This window comes from Schistocerca cancellata, chromosome 5, assembly GCF_023864275.1.
Source record: "Schistocerca cancellata isolate TAMUIC-IGC-003103 chromosome 5, iqSchCanc2.1, whole genome shotgun sequence".
In the NCBI taxonomy this organism is placed as follows: domain Eukaryota; kingdom Metazoa; phylum Arthropoda; class Insecta; order Orthoptera; family Acrididae; genus Schistocerca; species Schistocerca cancellata.
The window spans coordinates 333,882,291-333,908,510 of record NC_064630.1 but is presented as its reverse complement, the minus strand read 5'-3'; the positions used below and the strand labels follow the sequence as shown (position 1 = coordinate 333,908,510).

The following is a 26,220-nucleotide window of genomic DNA, read 5'->3' as shown; positions in this document are numbered from 1 at the left end:
AAAAAAACACTGTATTATTGTCTGGCACTAAAAGCAGAAAAATCGAAAATTGCAGTTTTAACTCGCTGCAATAGATACATATTGTAGATACCTATTGTATTGCTATGCATTGCAGTGCTGATTTCTCTTAACATCCCATGCATGCCGATGCCCTGAATTACATGTTGTGTATTTTATATGAGCTGAGTGATGATCTGGTTTGTTAAGAACCCTTTAGTAGCCTAATTTTTCTAAAAATCACATTATCCTGACTACTGATATGTTGTCTTCTAAATCATAGTAATACCTGAAGCTACTTTTAATATATACAACAAACACTGGAAAGAAAACTGTCACACCTTTAGTGATTTGTTATTACCAAGAAGTTACGAGAGAAAGTGGAAAATGGCTAACCAGGAATGACTATAGGACAAAAGCAAGTTAATAGAAGTATGCCTAATTACGGGAAATATAGATACTGCCTATAGGAAAATTAAAGAGTCCTTTGGAGAAAAGAGAAGCAGATATGTATTTCAAGGGATCCAATGGAAAACTAGTACCAAGCAAAGGGAAAGCTTAAAGTCAGAAGGAATACGTAAGCTGATCAGCCAGAACATTGACTGCCGACCAATCATCGATATCATCCCATCCAGGTGATAGCAGTGTCACGTGGCGTGGAATGACTGCTAGTCAGACATATGCATGGTGCATTTGGTACCAGTGAGCGCACTGTGTAGAACAGGGAAGCCGTGCAATCTATCTGAGTTTGACTGGGGGTGGATTCTTATGGCCCAGAGGTTTTGACATTAGCATTTTGGGAACTGCACAACTTGTCATGTGTTTGAGGAGTGCAGTGGTTAGTGTCTTCACTGCTTGGTGGAAACACATCCAAATGTCATGGGCTTGGTCGGCCACCCATCATTACAGATGTTGTCCGTCATAGGCTGGACAGACTGGTAAAATAGGACAGGCAGCAAAGTATGTCTGATCACTGCACTGCACTGAACTCTCCTTATAATGGGCCTCCACAACCGATGACCCATGCATTTGCCAATGTTAACACGACAACATTGGTGTTAAATGTACTCGCAGAACTTGCAAATATGGAAAACCATCAGCTGCATAATTTAATGACAATGAAAATTTGTGCCAGACCAGGACTCAATCCATAATTTATCACTTATGGTGACTTGTCGCGTTAGTGTTTGGCTATCCGAGCACGACACGAATCCAGACCCAAACTTCCATGTATCATCAGCCATGCGCCTACAACCTGAACTTGTATGTTCATTATGTATGCGGGGGAGACACTTTACTTGAAAAGTGCTTGCCCGGAGTTGGTGGATAAATACAATATTGCAGTGCATGTGTTATTGCTCGTAATTGGAAATGACACAGGCATTGGAGTATTGTAACTATGACTTAAATGGGCACATGACCCTTGCCACTGAACGCTGGCTCAGTGGCAGTGTGTTGCATCTGATGAATGCTGATACCTTCTTCATGCCAGTAGGAGGGTGCTAATCCACTGCCTTCTAGGGGAACATCTCCTTGACACCTGTACTGCACAACAGAGACAAGCTGGCGGTGGCTCCGTTATGCTCTCAGGGTTATTCACATGGGCACCCATGGGTCCAGTGGAGCTCATGCGAGGCACCATGACTGCCAAGGAGTGTCGTACGCTAATTGCAGACCACAAACACTCCTTCACAATGATCTAGTGGTATTTTTCAATGAGATAACGTGCCTTATCACAAGGCCAGGAGTGTGATGGAGTGGTGTGAGGAACACAGTGGCGAGTTCCAATTGATGCACTGTCCCCCCCAATCAACCACATCTAGGATGTGATTGAATGTGGCTGCAGAGTTCATCGTCTCCCTCCTCTGAATTTACGGGACTTAGGTGATTTGTGTGTGCAGATGTGGTGCCAGCTCCCTCCAGCGAGCTACCAAGGCCTCATTGCTTCCATGCCACAATGCGTCGCTGATGTTATCCATGGCAATTGTGGACATATCACCTATTATACAGGTGGTCATAATGTTCTGACTAATCAATATATGGGGGGCTATACAATAAAAGTGTACTTGAGGGCAGTATTTTAGAAAGGAAAGAGGAAGTAGATGAAGATTTGATGCGCGATATGATACTATGAGACGAATTTGACAGAACACTGAAAGACCTAAGCCAAAAAAAGAATCCTGGAGTAGATGGCATTCCCTCAGAATGGCTGATATCCTTGGGAGAGTCAGCCATGAGAAAATTATTCCACTGGTTGTGCAAAGTATGAGACAGGGGAAATACCCTCAGACTACAAGAATAATGTAATAATTCCATTTCCAAAGGAAGCAGGTACTGACTTCCCAGGGGGCCCACAGCTCTTTTGTTGTTATGTGTATGGCACACACAGGTCCCTGAGCTATTCCAGCCTTTCTTTTTTTCCGGCTCTCCTCCAGCTCCCTCACCCTCTCCACCTCCACCTCCACCTCCCCCTCCCCCTCCCCACCCTTTTGCCACCTTGCTAGGTCACCAGCTCAGTAGCCCATTGTTGTGTTGGGGTTATGTACCCATCTGTCTGAGCCCCCTGACACCACAGGAATCACACTTCTGGCACCTGTGCAATGAACGCTTTGTGAAAGCAGAGGCATGGTTGCCTGTCTTTTCAGGGCATCAGAGCTCCTGGCAACAACCATGATGCCAGGCTGTTGCTGTGGCTGGGTAGTACCCATGAGAAAGGCCAGTTTTCGGAGTAGCTGGTACCAGTGTGGGTGTTTGGCACTGGAAACAAAACTCTCTGGCTGCTCTTCTGCAGCTGTGTCTCTTGCTAGGAATAGTTCTGTCTCAGTTCCTGTTTGTGCCTTCCCAGCCTTACTTCCCTTGGGTACCCTCTGGGAGGAGGGCCACGCCCACCAGCTTGGGGCAAAGCCCTTTCCGCAGTTCCTGGTCTGTACCAGGTCTGACAGGGAGACTTTTGCCGCCATCAGGCCCCATTTTTGTGGAACACATTGAGAACAAGTTCAGTGAAGCTGAGTTCTTAAGCCAGATGAGATCTGGCTCCCTCCTTATAAAGACAACTTCTGCCAATCAGTTGGCCTCCCTCCATGCCTGCGACCACTTAGGAGACATCCTAGCGAATGACACTCCTCAAAAATCTCTCAGTAGGACACAGAGTGTTTTCGTGGGGACCTTCTCCTCCAGTTTGATGAAGAACTTAGTGCTAATCTGGAAAGATGTGGTGTTCATTTTGTCTGACGGGTCCAGATATGCCCTAAGGACACAGGCACTTTCATGCTGACCTTTGAGGGTTGTACCCTGCCTGAGAAAGTCAAGCTCATGATATACAGATGTGACGTCAAACCATACATTCCATCTCCCATGCATTGCTTCTGTTGGCCTAAGTTTGGCCATGTGTCCTTGCGATGCCATGCCAGTCACATCTGTGGTGACTGTGGCCGCCCTCTTCATTTTGGGAGCCATTGCACCTCACTGCTTAACTATGTAAATAGCTCTGGCCTACATTCTTCCTGCATAGCTCTGGCTTACATTCTTCCTGCTCACCAGAGTATCCAGTGTATACAAAGGAAAAAATAATTGAGTAAGTAAAGATCCTTGACCATCTCAGCTACTTTGAGGCCTGGAAGAAGTTTGACTGCCTTCACACTGTGAATCTCTCGTCTACCTTTTCCTCAGTTACGCCTTCCCCTCTTCCTCCCTCCTCCTCCCTCCTTCTTACCCCCATCCTGCCTCCCTCCCCCCAGCAGCAGGCCCTGTTCCTTCCCCTCAAGGAACCACTCCTCCTCGTCCTCTGCCAGAGAAGAAATCCTCTGTCTTGAAATTGCCTCCCTCAAAGCTGCTCACTCTCTATCTGATCCAGACATCGCTGCCACCTATTCCCTTATTGATAACACCTTCTCCCTCCCTCCAAGGGAGAAGAAGAAACAGTGGAAATCCAAGTACGAGGCTTCCCTGGCATCCTGGGGGGGGGGGGGGGGGGGCTTTGCCCACCTCCTCCTCACTCTGAATCTGACCCAGTTTTTATGGATGTTACCCCATCCTTGTTGGTGACCACCACTGACCTGGTGACATTACCTCTTCTCGGCTTCTTTATATGTAACCTTCGAAATACAACAACTTGTTTCCTCTTATACTGCATTCTGCCTTGCTCCTCAAGAAATGCACTTCTGTGATGACCACTCTCCAACATTTTGTCATTATTGGACATTCTGTCAGAACTGTGCCAGCCTCCGAGATAGAATCTGGAGGGGTCTGCACTTTGGTTTGCACCGATATCATTAATGGGTGGATCCCTCTTTGTACCAATTGGGAAGGAATAGTGGTATGAGTGCAAATGACCCCAGCAATCAGCATTTGCAATGTCTACCTCCCTCCATGGAGACCACTTCTTGCCCGCATGGCATCAGGTGTTGGCTACCGATCCGTGACTGCACTGCGCCTTGGAGGGCAAGGTGTTTATGTGGGCGCAGATGGCGTTGATCTGGTTGAACCCAGACAGGAGTCAACTGGTGTCAGCGACCCACTGGTGCTGCCCCCGGATGGTAGCAGACTTCAAGAGGGCTGCTCCATTGAAGTCTATGTAAAGGCGAGCTGCCCACATCTCCCCAATCTGCTCCAACATCTTCAGGAGTAGGCCTTCCCACGTCAAGTGCCACTCGAGCGTCATGCCCTTGCGTTGCACCTTGCCCAGGCACACATTGTCTACAGCTGGCTCCATCTCCTGCTGTGCCAGGAGTCAGGCTTGCCTAAGGGTGGGACCCATCCAGTAGGCAGATGGAATGCCAAGTCCCCTGTGGGCCAAAGGAGTGTGGAAGTAGCCCAAGTGGGGTGTCCGCTGGGAGGCAGAACCATCTCCTGATGGTTGCTCACACCACTGTGTCCGCGCTGTTCAGGACACCAATCTGAGTGCAACTGAGGGCCAGCCCATGGTACAGGCCCAGCAGCACCACGTGCACGAGGGTGTAGAGACACTGTTGCGGCTTCAGGGGAGCCCATGTGATGATGTACAGCTGCTCCTGCAGATGGTGGTGAGGATTGAACAGGCACTGACTGGAAGAGGACCACTGCAGCCTCAGGTAGTGGAAGGTCTCACCCATGTGTAGTGCCGGCCTGATTGCATTGCAGGCCATGAATGTGATGGTGTTTTCCACCTTCACCTTTGTCTCATGGCTCAAGGCCACTAAGACAAGGGTGAACCACTTCCACACAATGATGTGCATCCACAAATGGGCAAGGGCTGCATTAATAAGGGCCTGCAGAGCCCTCTTCATTGATGTGAACAACAGGACATCATCAGCAAAGGCCGCAGTGTTGACTCTGCGACCTAAAGTGTGGGCTCCTATGTGGGAAGGCAAATGATTAATAGCTTCATGTCTGTGGCCATGTTGAAGAGGAGAGGGGTGAGAGGGTCCTCTTGACAGATACTCCTTGACGGCTGCACAGCCGCACTCAATCTGCTGCTGCCCATTGATACAGCAACTCCTACCCCCGTATCTCCCCCTCAGGACTTCAATGCAACTCCTGTGGGGTAACGCCACTCCAACGTGTAGGGATCTTCTAATTGACCAACTTATTACAAACTTTGATTTGTGTTTCCTCAATGATGGTTCTCCTATTTCAATGCCGCTCATGGCAGATTTTCTTCCATCGATCTCACAACTTCCTTCCCTCTCTCATGGTGTTCTTTGTCACTGTGACCATTTTCTCATGATTCTATTGTTGCCCTGCTGCTGCCAGGGCATTTCCCAGAGCCAATTGGCCTTTATATAAGACTGCTGTGCACTTCAACACCACTCTCATGGATTGCATTGATGCGGCTGTGCAAGATGTCTCTGACATTGTTCTTCATGCCGCTGGCACTGCTGTCCCCCTATCCACAGTTCCCCCTCATCGTCACTGGTACCATAATGGACCAAGAATGTAGCAGTCGCTATCTAGGATTGCTGATGGGTGCTGCAGTGATTTAAATGACACCCTTCTAAACTAACCTTATAGCTTTCAAGCATCTCCTTTCTATGGATCGCTACATTATTAACCAGAGTAAAAAGAAATGCTGCGAGCACTATGTTTCCTCTCTGGGGATGTATGCCTCTTCATCCCATGTTTGGTCCAAGCTCCGTAGCCTTCTGGGCCACCACCAACAATCAACTGTCAAAGGTCTTTTTCTAAAAGGTGCTCTGTGTACTGATCCACTGGTCCTTGCAGAACACCTCACAACACACTTTGCTACAGCATTGGCGTCCTCTTCCTATCCTGCTTTCTGTCTCCGGCAGAAATTAGCTGACAACATCCCCCCCCCCCCCTTGCCCCCTGTTTCAAGCTGAAGCCTATAATGAACCCTTCCCTGAATGGGAATTCTTGCAAGCTCTTATCTCTTCATGTGACTTGCCCCCAGGCCTGGATTTCATCTACAACCAGATGATCCAACTCTTGGACGATACCCAGAGGCAACATCTCCACAGGGTCTTCAACCACATTTGGCTCACAGATTGTCTCTCGACATCTACTGATTGATTAGCCTAATCAACTTACTTTGGAAACTGCTTGTGAATGATGGTTAGCTTTCAATTAAGATGGGTACTCAAATCTTGGGGCCTTTTGTCCTCATATTAATTTGGCTTCTGGAAAGGACAAAAGCTAACCATTTACTCAGGCTGGAAACAACAATCTGACTGGCTTTTGCTAAACATCGACACCTTGTCGTGGTCTCCTTTGACCTACATAAGGCACACCACATGGCTTGGGGCTGTTACAGTTTAGTTACCCTCCATGAATGGGGCTTCTGCAGCCTCCTTCCGATTTTTATTTGGGGGTCTTTTTTTCCATTGTCTCTTCCGGGTTAGAGTTGGCACCTCACTCAGCATCCCACAGATCCAGGAGACCAGTATCCCACAGGGTTCTTTATTAAGTGTCACAATCTTCCTTGTCGCCATCAATGGCTTGTCGCCTCTGTTGGGCCTCTAGTTACCATGGCGTTGTATGTCGATGATTTTTGCTTCTGGTGCAGCTCTCACTTGGTAGAATATGCTGAACGCCAGCTCCAAGGCAACATCTGACAGGCCTCTTTGTGGGCGCTTTCCTATGGCTTCCAGTTTCCTCTTTCCAAAAGGTGTATGATGCATTTTTGCCATCGACCCACAGTACACCCAGATCCAGGACTTTATTTAGGCAACCAGCACCTAGATGTTGTGCAGTATAGTCCCATTTCTTGGGCTGTATTTTTGATGAAAAGCTGACATGGCTATTTGCCACCTGAAAACTACCTGCATGTGAAGGTTTAATGCTCTCCACCTCCTGGCCCACACATCCTGCGATGCGGCCCTTGCTACTCTTCTCCATCTTTACCGTGCTTTGGTTTTGTCCAGACTGGATTATGGTTCTCAGGCTTATGGCAGCGGTGTCATCCACTCTGAAATTACTTGCCATGTTCATCATTATGGGGTATGTTTGTCTCTCTGTGGCTTCTTATGAAATTACCATTCGACAATTCCCTGACCATTCTGTGTACCCTGTCCTCTTTGCGAACAAGGGACGTCTGCCTCCTGATACCTGCCCTCAGGTAGGATTGCCGGTTGGAATGCATCTCACTTCCCTCTTGGGATCACCTTCTACACTTATCTACACTTACTGGAATATGCCCCATGATTTCCTCCCACCTCCACTATCCCTCCCTTCCCTGTTTAATGGTGCATAGACCACAAATTTGGACCACCCAGGGGCGCACGGTTCTTTTGTAAGTTTGTGCGTGGCCACATGGGGCCACGAGCTATTGCAGCCCATTCTTCCTTCCCTGACTGCATTTCCTTCACCCTGCCCCTCCCTACCTATCCTTGCTCATTCCCCATTGACCACCCCCCCCCCCCTTTTTTCTTGATTCTTGATGTTCTGATTTATATTGACCTGGCTCTCCACTTGGTTCCCTGTATTGCTGGCAATTTTGTTCCTTCTGCCTGTTCTCTTTCATCCTTTTTGGAGTTTAGGTCCCTGCTTGAGGTTTGATCTCCTCATCCAAATTTTCTATTTTTAGTGTGATCCATTTTGGGAATAACTCCGTTCCTAGCGTCTACAGCGTGGATTCCTCTCCCCTCTTCTTCCATTCTTCCTTCCCCACCATAGCTGCTCTCCACACCAGCAGATTTCAGACTACCTAACAGATCAAAACGAAAATTTCTGTTCCGACACTGACAATGTTGAGTGTTTATGGAAAAAGTTCAAGGCAATCGTAAAATGCGTTTTAGACAGGTACGTGCCGAGTAAAACTGTGAGGGACGGGAAAAACCCACCGTGGTACAACAACGAAGTTAGGAAACTACTGCGAAAGCAAAGAGAGCTTCACTCCAAGTTTAAACGCAGCCAAAACTTCTCAGACAAACAGAAGCTAAACTATGTTAAAGTTAACGTAAGGAGGGCTATGCGTGAAGCGTTCAGTGAATTTGAAAGTAAAATTCTATGTACCGACTTGACAGAAAATCCTAGGAAGTTCTGGTCTTACGTTAAATCAGTAAGTGGCTCGAAACAGCATATCCAGACACTCCGGGATGATGATGGCATTGAAACAGAGGAGGACACGCGTAAAGCTGAAATACTAAACACCTTTTTCCAAAGCTGTTTCACAGAGGAAGACCGCACTGCAGTTCCTTCTCTAAATCCTCGCACAAACGAAAAAATGGCTGACATCGAAATAAGTGTCCAAGGATTAGAAAAGCAACTGGAATCACTCAGCAGAGGAAAGTCCACTGGACCTGATGGGATATCAATTCGATTCTACACAGAGTACGCAAAAGAACTTGCCCCCCTTCTAACAGCCGTGTACCGCAAGTCTCTAGAGAAACGGAAGGTTCCAAATGATTGGAAAAGAGCACAGGTAGTCCCAGTCTTCAAGAAGGGTCGTCGAGCAGATGCGCAAAACTATAGACCTATATCTCTGACGTCAATCTGCTGTAGAATTTTAGAACATGTTTTTTGCTCGAGTATCATGTCGTTTTTGGAAACCCAGAATCTACTATGTAGGAATCAACATGGATTCCGGAAACAGCAATTGTGTGAGACCCCACTCGCTTTATTTGTTCATGAGACCCAGGAAATAGTAGATACAGGCTCCCAGGTAGATGCTATTTTTCTTGACTTCCGGAAGGCGTTCGATACAGTTCCGCACTGTCGCCTGATAAACAAAGTAAGAGCCTACGGAATATCAGACCAGCTGTGTGGCTGGATTGAAGAGTTTTTAGCAAACAGAACACAGCATGTTGTTATCAATGGAGAGACGTCTACAGACGTTAAAGTAACCTCTGGTGTGCCACAGGGGAGTGTTATGGGACCATTGCTTTTCAAAATATATATAAATGGCCTAGTAGATAGTGTCGGAAGTTCCATGCGGCTTTTCGCGGATGATGCTGTAGTATACAGAGAAGTTGCAGCATTAGAAAATTGTAGCGAAATGCAGGAAGATCTGCAGCGGATAGGCACTTGGTGCAGGGAGTGGCAACTGACCCTTAACATAGACAAATGTAATGTATTGCGAATACATAGAAAGAAGGGTCCTTTATTGTATGATTATATGATAGCGGAACAAACACTGGTAGCAGTTACTTCTGTAAAATATCTGGGAGTATGTGTGCGAAACGATTTGAAGTGGAATGATCATATAAAATTAATTGTTGGTAAGGCGGGTACCAGGTTGAGATTCATTGGGAGAGCCCTTAGAGAATGTAGTCCATCAACAAAGGAGGTGGTTTACAAAACTCTCGTGAGTTGTATCAGGACAGGTGCTTGGCACATGAAGCGTATCAAGCTGCAAAAATCTGGCCATTCTCAAATGACTGTCTCTTCAAATAGTGAAGGATCACTGAATGCTGCTTGTTATGACCCGGAAGCCTTTCCTTCCTTGGCTACACCATGGGAGGAGGGCCAGGCTCACTGTCTTGGGATGAAACACTTTCCCCACTACCTTGTCTGTACTAGAGTGGATGGAGACATTCACCGCTACAGTCCATATCGAGGACAAGTTTGGTGAAGTGGAATCTCTCAGAAAGATGCAGTTGTGCTTCCTGTTAATCAAAGATTCTTCTGCCATCCATTCTGCAGCTCTTTGTGCTTGTGATTGTTGCGGAATGTCCCAGTGTCTATTACCCCTCACCAATCTCTGAATATAGTCTAGGCAGTGATTTTTTTTTTATAGGGACCTCATCCTGCAAACTCCAGGCTAATCTGGAGCAATGTGGCATTCATTATGTTTGCCATTTGCAGAAGGGCCTCAAAGACAGCCGCGCCGATACCGGTGCCTTCATTCTGGCTTTCAAGGGGGTATTCTCCCAGAGAAGTTCAGGGTCATGTGCTGCAGATGTGACATGGAGCTGTACATCACACCACCTAAGAGGTGCTTTGGGTGCTTGCGTTTCAGGCTTATGTCTTGCCGCTGTACGGTGGACCCTCTGTGGACACCCATTCCATGAGGGAAGCCCCTATGTTCCACCACCTGTGTGTGTCAATTGTCATAACTACCATTCCCCTCGCTCGTCAGATTGCCCAGCTTACAAGAGAGAAAAGAAGATCCTGGAGTACAAATCTGTGGATCGGCTGTCTTATGCTGAGGCTCGCCAAAAATGAGAAATTCCATCCAGTGCTACTTTCTTCAACTTTCGCTGTGTTACATCCATTCCGTCTCCTACCTCTTCTGTAGCCCAGCCCCAGCCCCAGCCCCAGCCCCCTCTCCCCTCCCTGCATTTCACACAACCTCTGCTCCAGGATCTGCCCCCCACCCCCCCACCCCCCACCCTACTCCAGGGACCCATCTCCCCAGTGACTCTCAGGCCAGAAGCCTTCTACGACAACTCAGCAATGAGATGCACCATCTTTGTGCCCCGAGGTTGCCGGCTCCCTTTTGGTTCCATATCTTGCAGACGTCTATACTCCCTCTGCGCCCTGCCCTCCTCCACCTCCAAAAGAGAAGAAGAAGAAACTTAAGTCCCAAGACAAGGCCCTCAGTTGCTCCTTGCACAACCTGAGTCTGACACCTTTTTTTATGGATATCACCCCATCCTTGTTGGTGATGACCACTGACCGAGTGACATGACCTCCTCTCGGCATCTTTACGTCTAACCTGAACTCTTGCCACACGATCATCCAGTGGAACTGCAATGGATGCTGTCATCATCTACCAGAAATACATCATCTTGTTTCCTCCTATTCTGCACTCTGTCTTGCTCTTCAAGAAACGCACTTCCGTGATGACCACTCTTTAACATTTCATGGTTACCTGGTGTTCCGTTGGAACCATGCTGGCCCTTGGTTAGCATCTGTGTGCGGGGGAGGGGGGGGGGTGTCTGCACTTCGGTTCGCTCCGATGTCATTAGTGACTGTATCCCCGTTCGTAGCAACCTGGATGCAAGACTGGTTAGAGTGCAGACGACTCTGGCAATCACTGTTTGCAATTTGTACCTCCCTCCAGGTAGGCCACTTCCATATGTTGGTTATCTACCTTATTATAGCAACTCCTGCCCCTGTTTCTCCTCCTTGGGGACTTCAGTGCCCACCACCCATTGTGAGGGAGTGACACTTCAACAGATATGGGTCTCCTAATTGACCAACTCGTTACAGACTTCAATATGTGTCTCCTCAGTGATTGTTCCCCTATCCACTTTAATGTATATCATGACACCTTTACTTCTGTCGATCTCATGACCACCTCACCTGGTCTCATGGCTTGGCTACATTTGTCATCCCATGACGATCTTTGTGACAGCCACCACTTTCCGGTGACTCTATCTTTCCGCAGCTGCCAGCAGGCAGACAGCCCCCCACATTGGGCATTCTGCGGGGCCAGTTGGCCTTTATATATGTCTGTTGCATGCTTAAACACCTCCCTCTCAAATTGCATTGATGTGGTTGTGCAAGACATCTCTGACACTATTCTTCATGCTGCTGGCAATGTTGTTCCCCCTATCCACAGGTCCCTCTTGTTGTTGACCTGTCCACGGTGGACCAAGGATGTAGCAGTCACTGTCCAGGACTGCCAATGGCTGCTGGAGCAATTAAAACAACACCCTTCACAGACCAACCTCCTTGCTTTTAAGCATCTCCCTGCTAAGGCACATTACCTTACTAAGCAGAGTAAAAAGGAATGCTGGGAGTGCTGTGTTTCCTCCCTGGGGACGTATGCCTCTTCATCAGAGGTTTGGTCCAGGCTCCGTAGACGTCTGTGCTGCCAGTGTCAGTCAGCAGACCAGGATCTTAAACTCCAAGGTGCTCTGTGCACTGATCCATTGGTCCTTGCAGAACACCTCATGACACACTTTGTAACAGCATTAGCTTCCTCTTCCTATCCCACTACCTTTCTCCCATTGTTTCAACCTGTACAATGTTGAACCCTATAATGAACACTTCACTGAATGGGAATTCTTGCAGGCTCTTACCTCTTCATGTGACACAGCCCTAGGCCCGGATTCAATCCACAACCAGGTGTCCAGCACTTGGATACAGTACAGTTATCCCCGTCTTTAAGCCCGGGAAGAACCCAGCATCTCTTGACAGCTACCGCCCGATTAGCCTGACAAATGTAAACTGCTCAAGAGGATGGATAGCTTCAGATTACATTGGGTACTTGAATATTGGGGTATTTTGTTACCATATCAGTGCTGCTTCCTGGAAGGATGATCTCCATATGACCATTTGCTCAGATTGGAAACAGCAATCTGAAAGGCTTTTACTAAACGCCGACACATTGTTGTTGTCTTCTTTGACCTACATAAGGCATATGACACAGCTTTGCACCATCACATTTTACTTAACCCTCCATGACTGGGGTTTTCGTGGCCCTCTTCTGATTTTATCTCACAAGCTCTTCTGGGTTCAAGTTGGCACTTCACTCAGTGACCCTCAGATTCAGTATAACGGCATCCCACAGGGGTCTGTGTTAAGTGTCACACCCTTCTTCATAGTCATCAACTAACTTGTAACCTCTGTTGGGCCTCTGGTTGACGATTTTTCATGCAGTGCGGCTCCCATGTGGTAGCATTTGTGGGGGGCGAGCTTCAAGGCACCATCCGACAGGCCTCTGCAAGGGCCATCTCCCAGGGCTTCCAGTTTTCTCCCTCCAGAACATGGGTTATACATTTTTGTTGTTGACCTACAGTACACCCAAATCCATAACTTTATTTAGGTGACCAGCTCCTTGATGCTGTAGCACAGTCTCATTTCTTGGACCTTAGTTCTGGTAAAAAGCTGATGCAGCTGCTCCAAATTCACTGCCTAAAGACTACATGCATGTGGAAGCTTAATGCTGCCAGCCTCCTGGCCCACATGTCTTGGGGTGCAGACCGTACCAGTCTTCTTTATTTTTACCATGCTCTGGTCTTGTCTAGACTAGATTATGGTAGTCAGGTTTATGACTCAGTGGCTCCTTCCACTCTGCAAACACTTGACCCTGTTCATCCATTGTGGGATGTGTCTGGCTATTGGTGCCTTTCGCACTAGTTCCATTGACAGTGCCCTCGCAGAAGTGGGGATTCCTCCTCTACAAATACAACTGAGTGAACTCCTGGTTTCTTACACAGTCACCATTCGCCAATTCCCTGACCTTCCCATGTACCCTGTCCTCTTTGCAAATGAAGGATGTCTCCCTCCCGATCACTGCCTGTTAGAATGCACGTCACTTCCTTCTGTTGGGATCTCCATCTCCATGCACTGGAATGTACCCCATCCCCAGAAGTTCCTAGACCACAGATTAGGACCAACCTATTCCAGGGTCCTGAGGTCTCTGTCGCTCTTATGGTTTTCCAGCGTATTGTATGTGCTATACTCAGAGAGTTCCTGGGTTCCATCATCTTCTACCCTGATGGTTCTAAGACAATCGATAAGGTGGGATACGCTTTCACGTCTCCTACTGGCTTAGAATACCATTTACTGCTGGGATTATGTAGTGTGTTCACAGCAGAGCTTCTATCCACTCACAGAGCCCTCTTTTTGTTTCTCAGGCCTTCCCCCATGCTGTTTTAATTTATTGTGACTCAATGATCAGGCTGTCGACCGATGCCATTCTTGTCACCCTTTGGTCTCTGCTATCCATAACCACCTCTCTGCTCTTGGCTGTGCCGCCTGTGCAGTTGTCTTTCTCTGAGTCCCAAGTCATGTGGGCATCCTAGGAAGTGAACTGGCTGACTGTCTGGCTAGAGAGGCAAGTACTTGTGCCCCCCCCCCCCACTACCTTTCTCTATTCCAGGTACAGATTTGTGGATACCCATCAAATTTCTCTCTGTGCAAAAGTGGAATGACATCTGGTGTGCTTCTGCTCTCAATAATAAACTCCACACAATCAAGGAGACTGCTGCAGTTGGCACTCTTCCTTCTGCTCATCTTGGAAGGAGTCCACTGTCCTTGTCGTCTAAGCATCAGTCATACTAGACTCACCTGTTGTTTTCTCTTGTGTAATGAGCCACCCGACAGTGTGGCTGTGGAGCCAGACTGGCGGTATCCCACATATTGGCTGAATATCGCTTTCTTTCGATCTTTCATACTATGTATAGCATTCCAGATTCCTTGTCTTTAATATTAGTAGACGACTCGTGGATGGTTGAACTGGTCGTCAGTTTCCTATGTGAAAGCTGTTTTTCTTTTCAGTTATAAGGTTTTGCTTTACTCCTGGAGCAGGGGCAGGATGGTTGTGGTTGGGACCTCTTGTGTTTTCTGGATCTGGAACCCATGACCACCTCCATTTCAAAGACTGCTATTTTATCCCTTTGTTTTTCCAGTTTTTAGTTTTGGCTTCCCTTTTATGCCTTCTATTGTGTGTGATTTTAGCTTGCTCACTTTATAGTTTGTCCCCTCTGACTGGATCCATCCACCTTTAACGGACACCTATATCTTACACAAGAATCGTGGAACTGATGACCTTCGGTTTAGTCCCATAAACCCCTTCAATCAATCAGTCAGTGGAAGAAGGTGCTGACAGACGTAAATATTTTTGAACTATCAGTTTAACAAGTCATGACTGCAAAATATTGACAGGTTATTTACAGAAGACTGAAAAAACTGATAGTCTGGGTTCTGGAGAAATGTTGGAACACGCAAGGCAATACTGACCCTATGGCTTATTGTGGAAGATAGGTTAAAAGAAAGGAAAATATATATTTATGGTTTTTAGACAATTAGGGAAAGCTTTTAATAATGTTGACTGAAGTACACTTTTTGAAATTCTGAAGGTGGCAGGGTAATATACAGGAACAAAAGTTTATGTACAACTTGTACAGCAACAAGTTGGAGTTGTAAATGTCTTAAGAGCATGAAAGGGAAGCAGTGGTTGATTTGCCAGTGAGTCAGGGTTGTAGCCTATCCCAAATGTTACTCAATTTTAACATTGAGCAAGCAGTAGAGAAAACCAAAGAAAATGTACAGTAGGCATTAAAGTTCAGGGAAAAGAAGTAACAGCTTTGACGTTTTCAAATGACATAATTCTGTCAGAGACAACAAAGGACTTGAAAGTGCTGTGGAATGAAATGGAAAGTATCTTAAAAGAAGGATATAATAGTAATTGTAGGAAAAGCTAAACAGTGGTCATGAAATGTTGTCTAATTAAATCAGGCGATGCTGATGGAATTAGGCTAGGAAATAAGAGACTAAAAGTAGTAGATGTCTACTGCTATTTGGGCAGTAAAGTAAGTAACGATGGCCAAAGTATAGCAGGTACAATATGTAGACTGGTTATGGGAAAAGTGTTTCAAAATAAGAGAAATTTGTTAAATTGAATATAAATTTAAGTGATGAAATAAAGTAAATTGTGACATTCAGTGGTTGCAAGTGAAATTTTGTGTTGGACTGGGACTGGAACCCAGATTTCCTGTTTTATGTGAGATGTTACACTAACTGCTGTGGCTATCTGAACACTCTCTCCATCCTACCCAATTTCCCATCTTGTTGCACACTACTTGTATAGCACCCCCTGCTTATCATACTCATTATTTATTACATCAGACTGGACAGAGTACATGCTCAGATAATTGAAGCAGTTAAGGTGGCTATTCACATAAAGTGGGAAATCTGGCGACATGTCCTGGTCGGGCACTTTATTTTTCACCTGTCACCATTGAATGCATTTCAGTGCCCAATTGCTACCTATGTCAGAATGCATTTCATTACATCATATATATGTACAGTTGCAGGATAAAGAATGTGTTAGGAAATCTTTTCTGAAAGCATTTGTCTGGAGTGTAGCTTTATGTGAAGTTAAATGTGGACAGTATGCATTTCTGGCCTGAGGATAATAGAAAAATTTGAAATTTTTTGCTACAGAAAAATGCTGAAGATCAGATGGGTAGATCACATAATTAATCAGGCAGTACTAAGTGGAACCGGGAGAGAAAAGAAATTTGTGGAATTACGTGAGTAAAAGGAGCAATCACTTGATAGGGCACATTGAGTCACCAAGAAATCATCAAATTAGTGTTGGAGGGAAGTGTAATGAGTAAAAAATGCTGAGACATACCAGGAGACAAATACAGTAACCAGGTTCAAATGGCTGTGGGTTGCAGCAGTTACCTTGAGATAAAGAGGCTTGCACAGGATAGAGTAACATGGAGAGCTGCATCAAATCAGTCTTCAGACCGAAGGCAATAATAAGAGAAGTTGTTTAGTATTTTTTTCATTGTCTGTGGATGTAGCACATATATTCACTTTGAGAACACATGTTTCTATCCATGTATGAAGATGCATAATGTGACACTCTTCCTTCTTGCTAGATAACTTACTACATTGGAAACCATGAAATTATCATTTCTCTAAAGAAGAGTAGTCATTTTCAAATGGCCCAGTAAACAGATGGAATGAAACAAAGTTATGCTTTCTACAATGAAATGTTTGAAGCAGATCATGAAGATTCCTTTCTGTTCTTTTCTTTTTCATATGCTTTGAAAATCAATGCTGGTTGTTTTTTACAAAAAAAAGTTGGTGGCACACCACATCACAGTAAATAGTATTTATTTATAAGACTAAATATTTTTGCAGCTGAGGTCAGTTTCTGTGAAATATTTCATTACTCACACTTATGTCACTTAGGTGGAAATATCTACTCGGGGATTGGGTGTTGAATTGTCCTCCTCATAATTTCATCATCATCATCATCATCATTATTGCACAAATCACCAAAGGTGCACTAGGTGGTGGCCAAACAACCTTAGATGGGGTGGCTCAGCCACAAATGCCATATGATGATTTTATTTCTGTTAAAAATCAGCTCATTAGCTACTTGAATAACTGTCCTTTCCTAATTAAACATGTGTGTTTATTCATATGCCTTTATATATGACTTAAGTTTTCCTTGTATTAAGTTGAAACAAACTTCCTGTTGCATTGTAATATGATCCTTAAATGAATAAATTACTAATACTAAGCCGATGTCATTTGATAGTGACAGCTACTATGGCTCTTGAAGGATTAGGACTGAACACAGAATCTTTTCTGTGTCCATATTTACATTTGCCACTAGCACTCTTGAGTGTGTTGATTTATTTAAAATATTCATAAACTACATTCAACAGCATACATTATTGCCAGATGTCTAACGTATTTAAACTGTAACAGCTTGTAGTCGTTGTTTCAGCTAAAATTATTTTGGCATTTCATCAGCCATACAGCACCTTGCATGTTCATTTCTAATAGCCATGATTCTGTAACTAGACTAGAGAGGATGTTGGAGTCATTCTGTTTAGGGCATAAGCTGTAAGTCTATCTGTACCATAATTTATTCGTCCAAGAATTATTTTACAATGATATAGGATATGTGATCGTAATAAAAGGTAAACATAATTCATATAATGACATGTTTTAATCCAATGTAGGATGGTGGCAGTTCATTTTGTTTCCAGTCAAAGGAAATTGTCTTCCAGTAATTAAATAAGATATTGTCCAATAGGACCTACAGAGAGTCTGAAAAGGCCTATACATTAAATTAGATCCATTAAAGAGTTATGCCACGTACACAGCTGATTCCATTTCCCATATTGAGAATGCATGCTTGCAGACATCACCATCATCATCATTATTAAAGCTCAGGCTGGCCCCCTTTTTCTTTACACCACCTTGAAACAAATGACTGTGCTTGTATTTATGCTGCATTACTTGCCTTTTTCTGTACCATATCTTCCCAAATAATATACTGAACAGCAACTGCATAGTGTTAAGGCTCTGAGCTCACATTTGGGAGGTGCAGGATGCAAATCCCTATCCAATCATCCTACCTGGGTTTTCTATGGTTTCCCAAAGTTCTAAGGTGAACACTAAAATGGTTCCATTGAAAAGGCCATGATCAATTTGCTGCCTCTCATGCTTTGCTTAGTCAGATCCTAATTTGTATATGTTTTATATATGTACAAAATACATCTATAATGTATCTGATATATCCTGCACATTTGTGCTGAGTGGTCCAAGGACAAATAAATAAAATAAAGTAAAGCATACAGTTTGTCTTGGTGCAAGGGATGCAGTGGGTAAAAATTACATAGTGGTCCACATTGAATTTTTTGTATTGTAGTAATTTATTTGTCCAAGTTTTTGTTTTACACTGATGTAGGAGTTTCAGCATTGCTACTAGTAAGGGAACCCAAGGGGGATAGAGAACTGATGGACAGCAGGTTACTGCTGAATGGAATCGAACATGACTGCTGTACCTGCCTGACAGCCCTTTCGAAGTATTACCAGCAAAAAGGCTAACATTCATGAATAGAACCTTGAAATCACTGCAATAAATTCCACAGACAATCTAATAGTAGCACAGAATGGGCGTTTCAGTGCAGAGAAATTGTTCCTCTTTATTCACCAGTACCACAGTGGACACATGCAGTGCTTTGCCTGTGTCCACTATTGGTGGAGAAATAACCGCCCTCCTGAATGCCCAATACATTACTGTCAACCCAATGGACCAATCGCCATATGGAAAGCGAATGTGATGCAGCCAAAGAAACTACGCCATGACCATTGATGGTAAGAAAGAAGAATAAAAAACAAAGTGCTCATAATAGGTGTGAGAAAACAGAAAGGTAAATATGATAGTATTATGTTATTATAGTAGGTTCACAGGTTAAGCAGTGGACTCAAGCTGCCTTGTGATAGACCAGCCTATCCACATACAATGCATGGGGCAGCACTTTTGAAGTGGACATGACAACAAATAGGCTCTGCGTTCCATCAGTGTGGGCAAGTGTATTTGGGTCTCCAGCACAGGTGAAAATCTCTTGCATTGGGGACATACCTGTCATGGGCAATGCTAGACCCATGGGCTCTTGATGTGCATACCACCCTACTATGCTTCAACTTCGACCCTGACTTCAACTCCAGCATTAGCACTGATGCAGCCTCAGCAGAGCAGCAGCCTCCTCTGACAGCACTGGCTGCTGAACGTGGTCATTAGCCTGCTAGTGCCAGCTATCTTGATGCCCTCGAGCATCAAACTGTGTCCACTCTAGTGCAGCCATTCGACACACACCAGTGCCTAGCACTCTGTCATGTCAGGATATACTGAGTTCAAATTGGTCCATGCCAAATTCAGATTGCCACCTCCCAAATGCTGGCTGCTTGACCACAGCAGGCTATGCTGACACCACCAGCTCTGCAAGGCAACCCCATCCAACTCCCACCGGCACTGCAGATGTAGCACTCTGCTGCCTCAGCAGTACCCAACAGTGGGCACTGTCTGACTTTGTTGCATAGATTGAGCTGCCAATAAAGCTGTTTACCATCTGAGAGCATTCTCTGGCTTTGCCATCACCACAGATATGGCATTACCCTTTTCCTTGCGTGATTCATATGCGACACCATGATGGACTGGAGGCCGTTCTGCTATCCTTGGCCGACTATGTAACAATCAGCAACTGGAGCTGCTGTAACTTAACTCAAGAACAAATAAATAAATCACGTGTACAAACACGTAAAACATATTGGTTGGCAGGTCAGAGCAGGAGCCTCCATTCTTGTAAATCTGAGGCTATTATCTTAACAAATGCACTACTTCATTTGATATGTACCTAGTGTACTGTGCTGTTATGTTACTTGTAACTAGCAGTATATTGTAAACATATATTATAATATGTCAGTAGTTTAGTTGTCTTTTTTTTATTAACTCGTACTCAGAGTTCTTTAAATAATGTTGAACTGTATGTTGCACATTATTTAAGAGATGTTTTTTTTATGACCTTTGTTAATAAATTTATTTGTTATCTGACTCATCTCCTTGGGGAAATTATTAGGCTATACAATCGTAATCCATGATAGAAAACATTGTTTTGTGTTTTTCCTTTGTTTTTACTTGATAAGTCCAAATTGATTCTTGGTCCATGACCATTTATAGAATTATGTACAATGTACTTACAAATGTCTTCCTGATGTGAACAACTGACAATTGATTGACAGAGTAAGGATGCCAAATAAAAAAAAAAGGTTAAAAAATATTTTCTTACAGTTGTATTGATGATGATTTGGTGTACAATATAAGTGTACAATATAAGTATACAAAATGCACCAAAATAATTACCAGATATTTCTTAGTTATTTTATACAGTGTTTCTGAATTTATCTTGCAGTTCTACTTATTTGTAAACAGAAGTGTACTAACAGTGGAGCAACTCTTGGTTTTGTCAGAAATTAGACATGGCTGTACCAATTATATAGTACGTTTCACGGGTTGTCATAGCTAAGTGTATTAAACATAGACAGGGTGTATACGACCCGGGACAACCGGGAGATCCGGGAAAAACCCGGGAATTTTTTCATCCAGGAGAAAACCGGGAAAAACCTGGGATATTTTTAGAATTCCGGGAATTTTTCATTGTTTTAGTTTACAGTTAAATTTTTGTAATTTTGACTGGTAAGAACCGAATCTCTAACAAAGGATATTACTGTATCCCGCTACTGCAGAATAATACTCCAACAATAAAACATAAACGAGAGAAAAAAACGAAAATAACTTAAATTGCGTAGGAAATGAACCATATACAACAACGACACACAGTGCTCATGCAAGCGTCTGCCAATTGAAAATGTGTCAAAGGCTTTAGGGAGACTATGCAGTGCTTCATAACAACAAATTGCCTCCAATGAGCGTGAAGTCACAACTGTTTACATTGGATTCGTTTTAGAGTTACGAGCGGGCTCGCGCGCATGTGCAGTTGAATCATGTTTCAGTAGCAGATTCTCCCGCTTCTGGCTGCAGGAATGTGGCTGTTGGCTGTGCAAGCCGTCGCAGCAAGCTAGATGCTACCGGGAAAAGGGGGCGCCAAATTCATACTCCTAAGGAAAAAAAACTTGTTTCACAAAGCGCCTAGCATCCAGCGCACGTTTGCCTATCGATTATTCATATGATTTTGAAACGCTTCCCTGTTGGTTTTTGAACATTTTTGAACACATTTTAAATTGATTTCTGAATGAATCATAAGTTGACTTTTGAATGCGTGCATTGTGTACGTGATGTCTCTGTCAGAAGAATCCTCGTCGTATCTAGAAATAAACTTTCGCAGACAAAAGGGGACGGGGCTATACGAGCTGAGGGAGTAAAGCCGAACGGATGAATGCCAATCACTGTCTGATTATGTGGTTGATTGGGTTTGCGAATGATCAGCATTGTTATAATTACTAGCGAAACCCATAGATTCAGTCTACCAGAATGGAAATAAACGACTGACAGGAATAACAGGTGAGAAAGATTACGTATTATCTTCTCGGTGTATCCACAAAAATGAAATTTTGACAGAAAATTTTTGGCCAGATCGCTACACTAGTAAGGACCAGTAGTACAGTCCCCGGCTAGCAGCCGGTAAGTTCTATTCTGGAAGTAACGCAGAAAACGTTCGAACACGTAATAACGCCTAACCGGAAAATAATCGCGGGATAACTAAACCTGTGATTCTGGCAGGGTTAGTGAAGTTGATCGGCGAACAAATTTTGACAGTGACACCAATAGCTACAGTATAGGTGATGACAGGATTGTTTGTTAGAACGAGGAAGGAGAACAAACGGGGACATCACACAAATTATGGAAGAATAAGACGATTCCAAATTTATATAAAAATTTCGTAATACCGGTACTACTTTCCGTTCTCATGCTTGAGAAGCTGGTGCGTATGAATGAAATGTGAAACTATTTCCTAACATAAAACTTTTTGCTTGTAGTAGGCCTAACAGGCATTTGATATTGGTACTTCATGAAATATATTCTGTCGTCTTATAAAAATGGCCATTTGTGCCAAAACAGTCTCGTTTATTTGGTGTGTTACAAAATTGCTGCCATATTAGAAAGGTCTATTTTGTTTTATCTAGTAGACAGTGACAAAATAGACGTAATCAGATCGAGAAACCACACCAGTCTTAGGTATTATTTGTATTAACAGCTTTTTTCAGTATTAGATAACAACATTTCGATTTTTCATGTAGCAAATCGTTTGACGAACTTTGATGAGGTAATAGATTCTTTCGCAGAAAGGAAAGCACGCCATGTAAAGCTGTAGCAAGATTAGAGAGAAAAAAATGCTAGGAGCAAAGATTTGAAGAAATGTGTAATTTCTTGCTTATCTCTTGTCAGTATTGGTTTTATATATCCTACATTTAATTTTTTTATTGCACAAAACAGCAAGTTCTTAACTAATAGGCAATAAAGAGTTCAGATTTTCTGAAGAGTAGTTGTTCTCTCGATTACAAGTAATCCCATCTGCTATTAATTGCGAGATTTTTTTAAGAGGGGCAGGAGAGGCACCACAGGACATTTCAATTTGCACTGTCCTGAATATAGTTTGGACATGTTGTAGAAAAATGCTTTATGAACAGGCGTGGCACTGCACTTTGGCATACTGAAGACCAAATAATATGACTTACATTTCCTCGAATACATATATTTTATATTTCAGACATTTCAGCAAGATGTGCGCTACAAGATGAACATATTTTGAAAATTCGATTTTTTTTTTTTAGTATTGACCCGCTTCGCAAATGTCGTAGATCCGGGGCTGATGCGCAGAGCAGTCTGAGTAATAGTGGGTAGTCTCCACGTGACCCGTGTTTACATTTAGTGGTTTTGCTGTTTCCCCTTCGCTTACTCTCACGTCAAATGAAAAGAAAACGGATATCTGTGGCCGGGAGCTATCAAATGAATTAAAACACATTCACATATTACGGAAGGCTGAATATGTCATTAGTTTCAGATTTTATTTTATTTCCACCTTTATGCCATAATAAAGAACCAAACATGATATAGTTCAGTACTGGTGCTCCAAGAAAATTTACATCCCGAAAACCACACTGAAAAGCTTAATATCAGATCGAGGTCTACTTCATTGGGAATCTGGACATACGAATGTGCCCTTTAGGTATGCACTTTAAATGTGCACATTTTAATATGGTTCACAAAATTCCGATGCTCTTGCAGTATCCTCTGTATTTTACACGTACGTACATACGGGCTTCCTACATCATGATAGCTACCCGAGCGTGGTATCTCCTGTTATCTGCGCTCTCTGGCACCTGCTGAAACGAACCTATTTCTAACAGGTCGTGGGAAAATATTGCGAATAGTGGTTTGAAAAGCGTTACTTTCAAAGTAAATATCCTTTTACCAAAGTTGAACTATGTGCAAGAATGTACCATGAATTTATTAAACCACAGAGCGTTTGACTCTCATTTAAAAATCAACTCTTTGATGACGAGCCATTTAGAAGAATTTCAAACCCTGAAGATCAGACATTTATGTCGTAATTAAAAATCTTACCGGCACATTTGTGCGATATATCTTAAAGTGTAACACGCGCAAGAAAGATCAACAGTATATGAGAAAGATTAGCTTCTCTTGCAGCTTGAGGCCAGTATTATATGTGAAAGCTTTGCTTTTCTTGTAGCAACACTATGTATATTTATTTAAACTATTTACTTTCCCTGTTTGTGTGTTCGTGCTACTTAACAATGATGTTGCTGCTGGCTGACTACATCACGTGTCCTGTGGTCTGAATATCTGCTGTCATCGGCTGGCGGGATCACGTGACATGAGCTAGAATGGCTTACAAAAGCGCATCGCAATCTCGGTTTCAATGATTCGGAAAATAACATGCGGTGTTTGGTGGAATTTTCGTAATACGAAAATACGCTGCGTACATGATGCTGCACATCAAAGATATTTCCAAAACGTATCTTTTTCCCTGAATTTCGTTTTTTAAAGTGCCGGGAAATTGTTCACCCGTGTATAAAACCATAACCATTCAAAGGATTGATAAGGAAAATTATACTGTCACCCGGGAGAACGTGTATTTTTAACCGGGAAATCCGGGAAAAATCCGGGAATTTTTTTTCCTTGTCCATGTATACACCCTGATAAGAGATCCTTCTAATTAACACCCATAATCATGTGTGTGACATGAAAGAATGAATATTGCTCAGAAGATGCTCAGGTCATGATCTGTTTTTCTAACTTTAATCTGTACTTCAGCAGGTCCTTGTTATCAACATGTGTCACAGGATTGCCCACCTGTGTCCAATTGCAGATATGCAATCATCAGTCCAATCTACCTTAAAAGATTGTCTGAAGTTCTATTCTATCACAGTTTTGGGTGAACTGAATCTACCAATTCTGGATGCCTCCTTTGTCCTGAAACATAATGATGTTGCAGCATGTGCGTTAGGCTAATACAATTACTGACAAAACATCTTGCACATGTTGCGAAACAGGTACTGAGGTCACGACTGTCATGTTGCGGAGTGTGTTATGCAACAGGATACTGTTTGTTGCCAGCACACACTCTGCCTATGTCCATTCATTCTAACTGATATCATGGTGGTAGACGTGCCAATGTAAAAAGCTGACTAGTGTTTAAATAAAAGGTAGTACATGCTATTTGTAGTTTCACAGGTGGCTCTCCCTTTGATAGTATATGTTTTGCCAGTTACAGAGATGTTATAGATGGTAGTAGGAGGGTGCATAGTGCAAGTCTCACATCAGGGACAGCCACAGCGGCAGGAATCACAGGGTAATGAAAAGGGTACAAAAGGAGCATAGGGTCCAACAAGAATATTGCAGAATTGGGAGGGGGAGGGGGGGGGGGGCAACAAAAGGCTGGTCTAGGTGTGATGGCAAAATGTCAGACAGAATGAACCTCATTTCAGTGCATGGTTTTAGGAAGTCATAGTTGTGTCAAAGTAGCTGATTAATACATTCAAAACCTGATTACAAATGGGTGATGAGAGGTGTACTCATAAGTTGTTTTTTGGAGGGATCAGCAGTATCAGGATTGGGTGCAATGGCCTGGGAACTCTAGTTTTGAACTAGGCAGGTGGGGTAATAACATCCACTGAAGGCTCAGGTGAGAATGGTGGTGAGGGTGAGGTCAACATCAGGGAAAGTGGCATGGAGTTTGGAAAAGGGCCGTGTGAAATTTGACTGGAAGAATGTATTTAGAGATTCCAGGAATTTAACAGGTCAGTGTCACCGTGAGTCCATATATTAAAGATGTCATCAGTGTTTCTAAACTAAACCGGGGGCTGAAGTCTTGTGGATCCCAGGAAAGCCCCCTCCAAGCAACCCATTAAAAGGTTGGCATAGTAAGGAACCAGCCTGGACACCATGACCATGCCTCTGATCTGTTTGTATGTCTGCTCCCTCAGAGGTAAAGTAATTGTCGGTAAATATAAAGTTGATTAAAGTGAGCAGGCAGGATGTCACAGGTTTGAAATCAGGAGGTTGAGGAGTGAGGAAGTGTTCATCAGCAGACAGGCCATGTACACAGAGATTGTTGTTATAGTGGCAGTTGGCATCAACGGTTGACAAGCAAGGTGTAGAGTAGGAGTGGAAGTGGGATGGGCTTAGATTTCAAATGATCTAGGAAATGGTTGGTGTTTTTGATATAGGAGAGAAGTCTTTGTACTGTAGGTTGCAGGTATTGATCAACTAAGGAAGGTAGATGTATGGGGTGTGCTTTGAGGCAAGCAACTATGGGGCAGCCAGGGTGATTGGTTTGAGGATCACTGAGGATGTAAGGAGGGACTGTCAGTTAGTTTTAATCATGGGGATGGGGTCTTGACACCAAATGCTGTATGTAGAGGTGTCGCACAGCTGGTGTAGACCCTCACTTAAAAACTTCTGTATGTCAAGTACCACAGTATTAGATACCGTGTCCACTGGGAGGATCATGATGGATTCATCAGTATGTAGAGAAAGAGAGGCAAACGTATTTGTTTAGCTGCATTCTTTACAGCAATACACCATGATTCTCACCT

The 26,220-nt window shown here is 43.8% G+C and overlaps 1 protein-coding gene across 1 annotated transcript in view; it reads left to right on the top strand.

Annotated features, from left to right (window-relative positions):
- LOC126188899 (ER degradation-enhancing alpha-mannosidase-like protein 3) overlaps window positions 1-26,220 on the top strand; it is a 227,815-nt gene that overhangs the window by 1,022 nt on the left and 200,573 nt on the right. The gene's annotated exons all lie outside the window — the stretch shown is intronic.